The sequence below is a fragment of the Cervus canadensis genome, chromosome 6, assembly GCF_019320065.1.
Source record: "Cervus canadensis isolate Bull #8, Minnesota chromosome 6, ASM1932006v1, whole genome shotgun sequence".
Classification (NCBI taxonomy): Eukaryota; Metazoa; Chordata; class Mammalia; order Artiodactyla; family Cervidae; genus Cervus; species Cervus canadensis.
Genome location: NC_057391.1, coordinates 50,963,005 through 50,978,007, shown reverse-complemented (window position 1 = coordinate 50,978,007; position 15,003 = coordinate 50,963,005). Strand labels below are relative to the sequence as shown.

The 15,003-nt window shown below is 38.8% G+C and overlaps 1 protein-coding gene across 2 annotated transcripts in view; it reads right to left on the bottom strand.

Annotated features, from left to right (window-relative positions):
* DNAAF4 (dynein axonemal assembly factor 4) overlaps positions 1–15,003 on the bottom strand; it is a 71,746-nt gene that overhangs the window by 40,706 nt on the left and 16,037 nt on the right. The window lies entirely within an intron of this gene.

Below are 15,003 nucleotides of genomic sequence, written 5' to 3'. Positions count from 1 at the left end.
GGTACCTCAGATGGTAAAGAATCTGCCTGCAACACCAGGTTTGAGCCCTGGGTCAGGAAGATCCCCTGGAGAAGAGAATGGCAACCCACTCCAGTTTTCCTGCCTGTAAAATTCCATGGACTGAGGAGTCTGGCAGGTTACAGTTCACGTGGTCACAGGGTCGGACATGACTGAGTGACAAACACACACACACTGATATGTTCTTGGGCAGCCACTTTCCCTAGCCTCAGGTTACTTGTATGTAAAATATAGGCACACATTCAATTACATGATATGTAAGAGTTTAGTTAAAAAATTTAAAAAAAAGAAGAAAAATTTGTTATTCTGAAAGTTAAGTCACTTGTCCCAAAACCCTTACATATACACAAATATGCATGTGCAAACATTTGGCTTTCAAAAATACCAGTCTTTCCTGTCTTAGGACTGAAGTTGCACTGACCTTCATCTGAGGAATGAGCAAATAAGAAGGGATACAGAAAGCAGGAACTAGGGAGTTCGTCTCTGTTGGGTGGAAATGTTTGAACTTTGAATCCTGCTGTCAACTATGTTTGCTGCTGCTGCTGCTAAGTCACTTCAGTCGTGTCCGACTCTGTGCGACCCCATAGACGGCAGCCCACCAGGCTCCCCCGTCCCTGGGATTCTCCAGGCAAGAACACTGGAGTGGGTTGCCATTTCCTTCTCCAATGCATGAAAGTGAAAAGTGAAGTGAAGTCACTCAGTCATGTCCGATTCTTAGCGACCCCATGGACTGCAGCCCACCAGGCTCCTCCGTCCATGGGACTGTCCAGGCAAGAGTCCTGGAGTGGGCTGCCATTGCCTTCTCCCAACTATGTTTGCAGTAGCAGTTATTTGAAACTTCCACATGAAAAGCTGAATATCAGATGAATCTGAAAGCAATACATTGCTCGGTTGTGTGCCAACTTTTCTCCCTTTCACAAACTTCACATGGTCAAGTAAAAAAAAATCTGTGTAACAAGAGTAACTGATTAGTATATATGGTTGACTCCACTTTTCTAACTTTCCTATGGTAACAAGTATTTCTCACCTCTATCCTCTAGAGAAGCACTGTCTAACAGAACCTTTATCAGAGGTAGTGATGTTCTGTACTACCCAGCACATTAGCCACTAGCCACTTGTAGCTAACGAAGCACTGAAAATGTAGCTAGCGTGACTGAGGGACTGAACTGTTCATTTTATTTAAGTTTCATTAATGTAAATTTAAATTAAGTTACATTTAAATAGGACATCTGACACAACTCTAGAATGACATGCTGGGAAGAAATTTCTAAGAGGCTGAATTATTTTAGGATATGGAATTAAAACTATAGGTATGAAAACTGTGAAGTACCCCAAAGAAATATTTGCATGAGTTAATACCCTCCTCCAGAGACAATTTTTTTTAAGCCCATTAAACTGTGAAACACTGACATTAAAGTAAATTTCACAGATTACTAACAGAAGCTTCTTGTAATCCCAGAATTGCTTCTTAGACCTAAACTAAGCACACAAAATGCTAACCACTACATGTCCTAAGTTCAGAGAGCTGCAGTGAGCTGTCAACAGGCTGGACCAGGACAAATCTGCACAGGGAAATGAACCAACACAACCGGTCATGATGAACAGTCAGTATTAGCTATAGGGAGCCACAACCTAAAGGATGATGACAACTTCTCCTAATTTAGTAATATATTTGCCTTCCCCCCCCCCCTTCCTCCCTGCTCCAACACGTGGAAGGAGGAATAAGTATGTGAAGAGTCAGAACACCTTCACCCCTCATAATCCCTGTTAAGCAAATTTTTACAAGTTTTATAAACGCACAAACTAAGTCTCAGTTACCAAAAACAAGACTGTTGTTACAACCAAAAGTAACAACAAAGTTCTACTATGCAAAGATGTAGTTAAGGGAAATACAAGTGTGGGCAGCCACACATGCATGCTACTGCTGCTAAGTCACTTCAGTCGTGTCCGACTCTGTGCGACCCCATGGACTGCAGCCTACCAGGCTTCTCCATCCATGGGATTTTCCAGGCAAGAGTACTGGAGTGGGGTGCCATTGCCTTCTCCAGCCACACATGCATATGTACATATAAATATATATGTATATATAATGTATAATAGGCTGTATTACAAACATAAAAGTAGTCCTCAGGGATTAATGGGGAAGAGGAAAAATTACAAAAGGCATCAAAGAACAGGTCACAGAATGAACTGGAATGAAAAGAAAAACATGAAGGAAGTAATACCTTATGATTATGATAAAGAGAAAAGGGAGACTACATACAGCAAAAAAACAGAGATTGACAAACATTAAATAATCCTTGAAGGTCTTATTTTTTAAAAAATGCAATCGGGGGAACATACCATTTAAAGGAGGAATGTGTGGTAACAGAAAAATTCAGAAAGCTAGAAAAATAATCACCTTACATGAAGAACTGGATTTTAAGTCCCTTGTACTGCTCAAAAAAGGATGCCATATAGTCTGGGATATTAGTTTCATATAGACAGCAAATGTAAGTAACTGAATAATGAGCAGCTTCTAATCAAAATTCCTGAAGAAAGGGAAACCTATAATTATTTCAATCTGGAATGAATCTCTGGTTTATCAATGTGATGTTCTTTATAAACCAATCTTATTTATGAATTGAAATGCAAAGATAATAAAATACTAGGAAACTGAATCAAGGAAAATATTAAAACTATAATACATCTTAATCAAATATGGTGTTTTTTACTTATGATATTAAGCACTCAAAAGAGAAAAATAATATGATCTCAGTACATGTCAATACACTAGTTTATACTAAAAAAAATTTTTTTTAGATCAATAAAAGAAGTTACACAATATCATACTTCATGATGAAGCATTAAAAATATTTCCAGTAAAGTCCCTAAGGCCAATATGCCTACTGTTTTACTATTTTCCTGGAGGGCATAACCTACACTACAGAATTTTTACAATAAATTAATTTTTAAAATTAAAAACTTTAAGAAATACAAACACAGATTATACAGAGATAGAAACATCATTATTTGCAAATAATATCTTAGACTACCTAAAAGAATACAAATAATAAATTGACAAACTATTAGAATGAAAGGGCTCCGCTGGCAGCTCAGCTGGTAAAGAAACCACCTGCAACACAGCAGCCCAGTTCAATTCCTGGGTCAGGAAGATCCCCTGGAGAAGAGATAGGCTACCCACTCCAGTCAGTATTCTTGGGCTTCCCTGATGACTCACAGTAAAGAATCTGCCTGCAATGCAGGAGACCTGGGTTCGATCCCTGGGTTGGGAAGATCCCCCTGGAGCAGGGCATGGCAACCCACTCCAGTATTCTTGCCTGGAGAGTCCCCATGGACAGAAGAGCCTGGTGGGCTACAGTTCATGGGGTCACAAAGAGTTGGTGACTAAGCATAGCACATCAGAATGAAAATATTTCAAGGAGGCAATCACATACAGGATCAACTTAACACAAACTCATAAAAACTAACTTTCCTACAAACTGGCAACAATCAGAAAATACAACAAAAAAGGTCATTTCATCAGTAATTGCCATAAAAGCTTTTATAATGCTATGAATAAGCTTAACAAAATATGAACCAGTCCTGTATGTAAGCTAAATAATTTTCCTGAGGAATATAAAATGTAAGTCTGAATAAAGAGAGATAAATGCCGCATTCCTGGAAGGAAACCTCAATATCTTAAATATGTTGATATTCTACAAATTAATTTATAAGTCATTTTAAATCTAATCAAAATAACAAGAGAACTCTTAGGAAGTTTGGTAATAAGTAAATGTGAAATTCATCCACAGCAGAAAACATGCAGGTTTTATGGAAGAATGAAGAGGTTGGCAATTTTCATCCATAAAGATTAGGTATAAAACTAGACAAACTTATCAAAAACAATCAATTCAAGGCATTGGGAATTAACCAAAGGTAGCCTGCAAACTGATAAGTGTTGTATTCCAGAGAAACTGCTAAAGTCACAGGTTAAGAGCTGTGAGAGGCTCTGCCCTTCTGCCTAAGGTTTCTTCCAACCACTCACTCCAGCCAGGATGACAAGACCCGCAGTTTTACTAACATGAAACTAACAAACAAACAAAAACCCAGCAGCTTTGTTAGCAAAAACAGTGGACTCATTTCAGGGTGGGGGAGTGAAAACCTGTGGCTTTGGTGGAGAAAAGTAGTAAATTTGGTTGGAAATGAAAAGGGAAAATGCAGCTGAGGTCTGAGGTTGAAGTCCTGGTTAGGGTAAGTGCTTGACTAGTCAGAAAATTAAAAGAAAGAGCATGTAAATTAGAGAGCCATGGAAGGTCTGTAATAAACTCACCATACACCCCTGGTTAAACAGAAAGTGATACATTACTGGGGGATACTTGAGGAAGCCTGGCATAAAACAAAACCAAGGGATACTTGAGAACTTGCTCTAACTTTGAATGTATTCCCAAATCCACACACAGACCAGTCAGCACAGGGGTGGAAGCCTTTCAGGCTGAAGGTATTTACCACCTGTGCACAAGCCATTAGCCAACAAGTAGCTATGCAGACACAGGGAAGACATTTAAGGGAAAAACATAAGAAATTAAAAATAAGAATGAAAAAACTCAGCAGAAATATCAGCAGTTGTTTACCACAAGTGAGTCTAGAGTGACTCCACAGTTAAAGTCCAGGCAAGTTATTAAAAACTAAACTATCAATCAATAAATAATTTTTCAGAGCTCAGAATTATTATAATCTACTAAAATGTCTTTCCTGCTGTCTCTGTAAAGAATCTGCCTGCAATGCAAGAGATCGCCTGCAAGGCAGGAGACCTCTGTTTGATCCCTGGGTTGGGAAGATGTCCTGGAGAAGAAAATGGCAACCCACTCTAGTATTCTTGCCTGGGAAATCCCATGGACAGAGGAGCCTAGTGGGCTAGAGTCCATGGGGTAACAAGAGTTGGACAACAACTTAGTGACTAAACCACCAACCACTAAAATGTGTAGTTTCCAACTAAAAATACATCCAGTAATAATTACCAAAAACCTCTCAAATCTGATGAGAACATTACACTTTTCAGGGAATTTCAATCACAAGTAAAATAAATACAAACAGATACACCTAGATAAAACTCAGTCAAACTACTAAGTTAACCCAAAGGACAAACCAAAACCGGCAAATCTTTAAAGCAGTGGGAAAAAAAGGACTCATCATGTACAAATGAATAATAATACAATTAAAGGCTGATTCTTCATTAGAAACAATGGAAGACAGAAAGCAGCAAAAGACCTGTTGTTCAAAGCACAGGCAGAAAGAAATTAAAACTGCAAGTTCTAGATCCTGCAAACCATTCTTCATAAATGAAGATGAAATAAGCACATTCCAAGATAAATGAAAACTGAGAGAAACTGTCACAGACCTGTCCAATAAGATATACTAAAGAAGATTCTTCAGGCTGAAAGGAAATGGTACTAAACACTAACTCAGATCTGTAAGTGGGAATGAAGAATATGGGAAATGGTAAATATATGGGTAAGTATAAAAGACAATTCAAATGGATAAACAAAATGTGGTATTTACATAATAACAGAACATTATTCAGAATTAAAAAGGGAGAAAATTCTGACACATGCTAAAAAGTAGGTGAACCCTGAAGATATTATGCTAAGTGAAATAAGCCAGGCACAAAAGGACAAATATAATATGATTCCACTTACATGAGATATCTAGAGGAGTCAAATTCACAGAGACAGAAAATAAAATGCTGGTTGCTAGGGGCTTAAGGAAATGGGGAATGGGAAGTTATTATTTAATGGGTACAGAGTTTCAGTTTAGGAAAATAAAAAAAGTTCTGGAAATGGATGGTTGGTGATGGTGGCAAAACAATGTGAATGTATGTAATGCGACTGAACTATATATTTATAAATGGTTAAAATGGTAAATTTTATGTTATTTATGTTTTATCCATTAAAAAATTTTAAAACACAGTATTTGATTGCTTTTCTTCTCTTTCTTTAACTGGAGATTTAAAAAAAAACAATAATTTTTAAAGTAAAATTGTAACATATTGTTTATTTATAAAATCCATATACATATACCTATTCATGAATGGCAATAACAGCCCAAAAATAAAGAGAGAAAATGAAGCAGTATAAAGCAAACTTGCTATATTTTACTGGAACTGAGTCAGTGTTAAACTGAAGTAGATCATAGATTGTGATAAGCTAAAGGTGCATATGGCAACTGTTAACAACTTGAATAACCTAAATTTTATAACCATATCATAAAAATTATGTTTATTTATATAGAGTATGTATACACACACACATATATGTGTAAAGCTAAAAGGTCAACAAAGGAGCTCCAGCTTCCATTCTGACACGTTAAAAAGTTGTCATTCCTATCCTTGTAACAGAAAAAGATGGACACGCTGAAAACGAAGCTTTTTGGACCCATCAGAGAAGTAAGTCACAGAGAAAACTGCTACTCTGAAATCCAGAGAGACAAGTGTGTCCAGAAAGATACAAAGATCTGCTTGCCTTTTCCAGAAGCGACTGGAGCTACAAACTGGCAAAAACACTTAAACAGTAACTTTGACAAAATGCTGGAGTCTCAGTGTGGCCCAGCATGGCAGTGAGAAGCTCTGGGGAGACACAGTCTTAGAGGGTGGCCCCATATTTTTGTGAGCTTTACCATCAGAAACCCCCACTAGATTACCATGACTAAGATCTGAATAAGAACTCTGGCAGAAGGTGGGGAAGAATAATCACTGAGAGCCTGCTATACAGTGAAGTAAGTCGGAAAGAGAAAAACAAATATCGCATATTAACGCACATATATGGAATGTGGAAAAATGGTACTGATGAACCTATCTGCAGGGCAGGAACAGAGATGGAGGCACAGAGAAGAGATTGTGGACACAGTGAGGCAGCGGGGAGGAGAGGGTGGATGAACTGACAAGAGTAGCATTAAAACATACACCATATTATATGGATTAATGAAATAGATAGCTAATGGGAAGCTGACATATAACACAGGAAGCTCAAGGCAGTACTCTGTGACAACCTAGAGGGGTGGGATGGTATGGGGGGTGGGAGGAGGTTCAAGAAGGAAGGGACATATGTGTACTTATGGTTGATTCACATGGTTGTATGGCAGAAGCCACACAGTATTGTAGAGCAATCATCCTTAAAAAAGAATTTAAAAAAATAATCATGGTGAAATACAGAAATACCAAAACAGTCTCCATAACAAAGATAACTCTCCAGGAGAAAGCAGCCTGTCAGAGCTGAAGTCCCTTATCCACACTGGGAGAAGGGAATTCCTCCCACCCCTGTCCTCCCCAGACTTCCTGTCCCACCTGAAGGGAGAAAAAAACCCACAGTTAGCTGTCAGGCTTCAGGAAAATAGACAGGAACAATGCAGCTGGGAAGAGAATGAGGGCCAGGGGAGAAAAGCTGTATCACTGGAGGAACACGTGTAAAAGAGATCACACAACCAAGATACAGGCCCATGAAAAGACTGGGATTTGATGAAAAGATGATAGAATATTTCCACTCCCTTACAATTTACTACCACACCAACAGGGTTCCAGGATAATGACACTGGCTCACAGAAGAAAGAGTTGTATGACAAAGGCTCTCTCTGAGGATGAGTAGATAGAGAAGCCGAAAATCCAAGATTCAAAAGAGAAGTGGAAAAAAAAACCCACTAGAGGAATTTGAAGCCTCTAATACCTATACCTGTACAGCTAACACAGCTAACATTAAACATAACCCCAAATCCTGCTAAAGTAAATAAATTTACTCACTAAAGTCCTATTAATCTTAGTTTCTATTACCTGATACAATATGACTAGTGTTCAACAACAAAAAAATTGTAAGGCATGCCAAAAGGTAGGTAAAAACACATTGCAAAGAGACAAGCAATAATCAGAACCAGTCTCAGATACAACACAGATGTAAGAATTATTAGGCATGGAATTTAAAATAACTGCTTAATATGTCAAGGGCGCTAATGGGAAAAAAACATGCAAAAATGCCTCCTATGAGTATCTTTAAGCTTTATTATCTTTGTCAACAAAGAACATCGCCTGTCATTCTGGTAATAAACAATGTTGTCCATCATCAAGCCATCAGTCACTGGAGATGCCCCAGTGGTGCAGGATACTGGCCCTAGACAGTTAAGAAGCATTTCAAAGGAATAATTTCAATAAGCGCATTACTGAGCATCTTCCCATACACGAAAAGCACTAAAAACATTAATTTGAGATGTCTGTTTCTTGTGACAAGCAGTAATCTTTTGATGTTCAACTACATGGTTTTTGTTTGTTTTTTTTCAGCAATAACCTCTCTATATCCCAGGTCCTTCTTCACCTCTGTGGGAAAGTTCCCCAGAGCTATTTGAGAGGCTGTTTGCAGGGCTACAGTCCTCAGTTGGGTCCTTAGTAAAAACATAACTCTCAATTTTTAGGCTGTGTGTTATTTTTTCACCCAACATCTTTCACATGGAGCTATATATCATTCTAACAATGAGCTAAGAAAAGTGATTATTAATTCAGCCTGAAGTTTCATATAGTATAAAATTTCTATTAATTTCTGAAATTATTTAGTTTATTTCTATAGAAAAGATAATCTGGTATTTAGAATGATATTAAGTATGTGTTCAGTCAAAGCTAAAACATAATAAAATTGATTTTCATTTCAGTTCTCTTCTCCCTAAAAACTGAATCATGTTCCCCCAAATTTGTGTGTTGAAGCCCTAACACTCACTCAATGAAATATTTGGAGATAAGGCTTACAATTACGAGGAGGAAATTAATATTAAATGAGATGATACAGGTAGAGCCTTGATTCACCAGGATTATTGTCTTTATCAGAAGTGACACTCTCTCTGTGTCTATCATGTAGGGACACAGCCAGCCACAAACCAGAAAGAGGCCTCATCAGAAAATGAATTGACCTGAAGCCAGATATTGAACTTCCCAGCTTCCAGAACTATTTAAAAATAAAGTTTTATTGCCTAAGCTGCACAGTCTGTGTTTTTGCTGTTGGCCTGTTATGGCAACCCAAGCAGACTAGGACATTTTCTTTTCCCTTTGGCAGATTTTCAGATTGGCCAAAGGTGGCCCAAAGACATCAGTGAGAGCTGTAAGAAGAACCAAAGGCTAAATAATTCACAAAGTGAAAAGTCAAACTCAGAAAAACTGAGAGGAACTTATTTAACTCACTGGCAAATTTGGACATAGGTAATCTACCTTTCAGTTTACTTAACTAAACTGAAATCTGGACTTTCATACAAAGCGTAAGAATTTGTAAGTGCCTTGGAAACTCCATGTGTAGATAAGGATGGCTTCCCAGGTGGTTCAGTGGTAAAGAATCTGCCTGCCTATGCAGAAGACGCAGGAGATGCCAGTTTGATCCCTGGGTTGGGACAATCCCCTGGAGGAGGAAATGGCAATCCACTCTAGTATTCTTGCCTGGAAAATCCCATGGACAGAGAAGCCCAGTCCAAGGGGTCACAAAGAGTCATACACAACTTAGTGACTAAGCACACAGACAAAGATAAGAGTAACTCTTACTAAAGTGTTAGCTCTATCTGTCCTTGAATAAAAGTTATTACTTGATAGAACATTCTCTGGTCTTACACTATATGACTTTACAGTCTTATCATGATTTGCTGATATCTTTTAAAGATCCAGCTTTGGCTTACTGTCGAAGAAATCATCCTGAAGTCAGTACTCAGGTTTACTACACAGAGACTCAGTACTGATATATTTAATGTTATATATGCTAAAATGCTTCTATTAAACTAGCCTTCAGCTTCAAGGAGCAAAACTGACAGAATGGAGGAACAGAAGTAAAATTTAGTTTTTTAAACCAGATTTTGACTAATGGAAATTAGTTAATATCTTACTCTTGTACCCTACTCTTTACCTTATCCTTGCTGCTCAATAGTAACCTTATTCATCTCTGATAACAGACTTCTGCAAACAATTTCTTTTTGGAGGTGTCCTATTGAACTAAACTACTTCTGGTTCAAAAGAGCTTGCTGTTGAGATGATGGGAACCATCAACATCTTAAATTCTTTCAACTTCTCTCTGAAATAAAAGTATTTCTTCTCCCACACTCTGTTCTTTTCAAAGCTAACAAACACCCTAATCAGTATTATGAATGCATGACCCTACACCAACCATCTCTTTTCCATAATACATATACTAGCCACTAACAACTCAGCTGGTATTCAAGCTTAACTCCATAAAGTATGGGCAACTGACTCCATACACAGAGCATTAAAAAAATTACTATCCTAAAATTATCTACTTACAAACCTTCAATAACTTCCCAAAAAGCTCACTCAGGTCTAGATTCAGGGACCCGGGGAAAGGAGAACAAGAAGACTGACTGTCCTGCACCCAAGTTGTAACAGCTCTGAAAAACGGACCACAGACTTTCCCTAAGCTCATGAGGCAACAGGACAAAAAAAAAAGATTTTAACCACACCTCTGGAAAAGATGATAAAGCCTACAGTAAACAAAAAAGTGGACATATATATAATTGCTGAAATTTTATTTCTGCACAGACTCTGTGAATTTGAGATATGCTTACACAAAAAGGAAGTAAGTCAGTAGACTTGACAAAGTGTAAATATAAGAAAGACAGTGTCAAAGACACTGGTTTTTCTCATGATACCATGCTGATGGCTACAGTTAATTTTTCATATGTTTGGAAATTTGGTAGATGTACATAGAGTTTTAGTAAATTCCTGTTAGAACAAAAAAAATTAAAAGTCTAAAAATAATCATAGGAAGATAAGCACTGTTCTGTTTTCAAAAATAAATGTTTTCTTATTAGGAAAAATAAATGTTTATTATTAGAAAAACATAAAAAATACAAAAAACAAAAGAGTAAATTATAAGAGATCTTACTCCCCATTCATTTTCTATACTTTTTAAATTATAAAAATAAGATTTCATGTAAAGGCCTTTTCAAATTGTCAGAAAACACATAGATATGGTATAATATTAACTGAAATAGAAAAGTCTTTCTTCAGATTCAAATGTAGTAACTACAAGGGACCCAGAATAACCAAAATAGTCTTTAAAAATACAAAGCTGGAAGGCTCATATTTCTCAATTTCAAAATATATTATTTACAAAGCTCCAGTAATGAAGAAAGTGTGGTATCGGGCTTACCTGGTGGTCCATTGGTTAAGAATCTGCCTTGCAATGCAGGGGACTCGGGTTTAATCCCTGGTCAGGGAACTAAGATCCCACACGCCATGGAGAAACTAAACCAATGCAACGCAGCTACTGACGCCGCGTGCCACAACCTGAGAGTCTGTGCACTGCAACAAAAGATCCTGCATGCCACAACTAAGACCCGACACAGTCAAATAAATTAAATAAAAACACAATTAACTAATTAAAAAAAGAAAGTGTGGTACTGACATAAGGACAGACACACAGACCAACGGAATAAAATTGAGAGTCCAGAAATAAATCTACACATCTATGCACTGACAGATTTTTGATAAGGTTACCAAAACCTTTCAAAGAGAGCAAGAATAGGCTTTTCAACAAATGGTGCTAGAACAACTGAATATCCACCAGCCAAAGAATGAGACAGGACCCATACTGCACACCATATACAAAAATTAGCTAAAAATGGAACAACAACCTAAATGTAAGGAGTAAAAACATAAAATTCCTAGAACACATAGGGTAAATGTTCATGACTTTGGATTTGGCAACAGATTTTTAGATATGACTGACACCAGAAGAATGAGCAACAAAAGAAAAAAAATAAACATATTGGACTTTAAATTTAAACCTTTCATGAGGCTTCCCTGGTGACTCAATGGTAGAGAATCTGCCTGACAATGCAGGAGACAACGTTCAACCCCTGGTCTGGGACTATCCCAACATGCTACAGAGCAACCAAGCCCATGTGCCCCAACTATCAAGCCTGTGCTCTAGAGCCCAGGAACCACAACTACTGACCCTGCGTGGCAACCACCGAAGCCCGCGCCCCCTAGAGCCTGTGCTCCACAATGAGAAGCCACCACAGTGAAGCTCACACACTGCAACTAGAGTGAAGCCCCTCCTCGCCCCAACTAGAGAAAAGCCCAGTCAGCAGCAAAGACCCAGCACAGCCAAAACTAAGTACATATTCTTAAAACAGACACTTCTGTGTACCAAAGGATACTACCAAAGAAGGATACTATCAAAGTGAAAAAACAATCTACAAAATAGAAGAAAGTATCTGAAAGTCATTAAAAAAGGCCTAGTATCTGGAATACATAAAGAACTCTTACAACTCAACAACAAAAACACAGAGAGAACAAGATGGAGGAGGAGTAGGTGGACATGCAGTACATCTCTCTCCACAGATACATCAGGGATACACCTTCGAACACAGAAGTGCACGCAGAACACCAGCTGGGAGCAGACAGGAGTACTTGACCAGCGGAAAAGAATATATAGAACCATGCAAAACTTGGCAGGAGGAAGGAACCAGGGGGAAAAACAGGAGTGTTAGTAGGACTGGACCTGCCCTCAGCAGGCGGGGGAACTGAAGCAGGGGTCGAGCCCCACATCGGGGCAACTGTCTGAGTCAGAGGAGAGACATTCAAGGCTGGAGTGAAACAGCTGATGTGTGGCAGCCTAAATGGAATGAAAATCAGACAGTCCTTGCCACAGACAGGGACACAGCTCCCCTGGAAGGTGCAGCAGCTGGCGTTTAGGGATTGTGGAGTAAATCCAGGTCGAGGGCTGCTGTTGACTGCGGAGACGGATAGAGAGGATGTGAGGGAGGAGATTGTGGTGGGAAATGCCTGTGGGGGAAAACCGGGCAGGCATGGAAGCAAAGCAGTACTGCTGAGTCATACCTAGGGGGTGGAGCCATCACCATAGCCTCTCTCCCCACACGCCAGCGTCGACAGCGGAACGAGAGAGGCTGGCCCGTCAAACACTAGACGCACTGAACTACAGAGCAGGACCCCATCCAGGGTGCCCTTTTATGTGCCTGATGTGCCAATTTACAGAGTAGGACCCCAGCCAGGGGGGCCCCTCTATGTGCCTGATGTGCCAAACAACAGAGAAGGACCCCAGGCAAGGGAGCCGTCTAAGTGTCTGAACGGCGGAGCTACGGAGGTAGACTGGCCAAAGAGGCCTTCTGATTGCCAGCTACAAGAGGCTCGAAAAAAGACACTGATAGGGCCATACCTCCTGTGGCGAAGGTAGTCCATGTCCCAGCACACTTGGCACCACCAGGGTCTCTGAAGCCAAGCAGCTGTCCACCTTCACACTCAACTCGCACTGGGAAGAGCTGCCACAGGCAAAAAATGTCTTGCATCTATGCACGCAGGATTGCTTTGGTCGCGTCCAGCTCTTTGTGACCCTGTAGACTGTGGCCTGACAGGCTTCTCTGTCAGGGGCAGTGGAACTACGGAAGAAGACCCAAAACCTTCCCACCAGCTGTACAAGCTGCAGATTAAATCCACATGATCAATTAGGCAGACTCTGTGTCTACGGAATATATAAAAGGACGTTGAGAGCCACCACAAAAAAAAACAAAACAAAAAAAAACACTAGTTCTAATAGCTGTGGACATTGGAGGCAAGAACACAAAGGAGGAGGACCAGAACAGCCCAATTACAAGCACTGAAATTGAAGCTGTGATCAAAAATCTCCCAAAAAACAAAAGCCCAGGATCAGATGGCTTCACAGGAGAATTCTATCAAACATTTAGAGAAGAGCTAATGCCTATCCTTCTATAACTCTTTCAAAAAATTGCAGAGGAAGGAACACTTCCAAACTCATTCTACAAGGCCACCATTACCCTGATACCAAAACCAGACAAAGACAACACAAAGAAGAAAACTATAAGGCCAATATCACTGATGAACATAGATGCAAAAATCCTCAACAAAATGTTAGCAAACAGAATTCAGCAACACATCAAAAAGCTCACACACCATGATCAAGTTGCGTTTATTCCAGGGATGCAAGGATTCTTCAATATACACAAATCAACCTATGTGATACACCATATTAACAAATTGAAACATAAACACCATATGATAACCTCAATAGATACAGAAAAAGCCTTTGACAAAATTCAGCACCTATTTATGATTAAAACTCTTCAAAAAATGGGCACAGAAAGAACCTACCTCAACATAGTAAAGACCATATATGATAAGCCTACAGCAAACATTATTCTCAATGGTGAAAAACTGAAAGCATTCCCTCCAAGATCAGGAACAAGACAAGGGTGTCCACTTTCACCACTATTATTCAACATAGTTCTGGAAGTCCTAGCTACAGCAATCAAAGAATAAAAAGAAATAAAAGGAATAAAGATCAGAAAAAAAGAAGTAAAGCTCTCACTGTCTGCAGATGACATGATACTGTACATAGAAAACCCTAAAGATAGTATCAGAAAATTACTACAGCTGATCAGTGAACTTAGCAAAGTTGCAGGATACAAAATCAATACACAGAAATCACTTGCATTTCTATACACTAACAATGAAAAATCAGAAAGAGAAATTAAAGAATCAATTCCATTCACCATTGCAACAAAAAGAATTAAATATCTAGGAATAAACTTACATAAGGAGACAAAAAAACTGTACACAGAAAATTTTAAGACACTGATGAAAGAAATCAAAGGTGACATAAACAGATGGAGATATATTCCATGTTCCTGGGAAGGAAGAATCGATATCATGAAAATGACTATACTACCAAACGCAGTCTACAGGTTCAATGCAATCCCTATAAATTACCAATGGCATTTTTCACAGAACTGGAACAAAAAATTTCACAATTCATATGGAAACACAAAAGACCCTGAGTAGCCAAAGCAGTCTTCAGAAAGAAGAATGGAGCTGGAGGAATCAACCTTCCTGACTTCAGATTATACTACAAAGCTACAGTCATCAAGACTGTATGGTACTGGCACAAAAACAGAAATATAGACCAACGGAACAAGATAGAAAGCCCAGAAATAAACCCA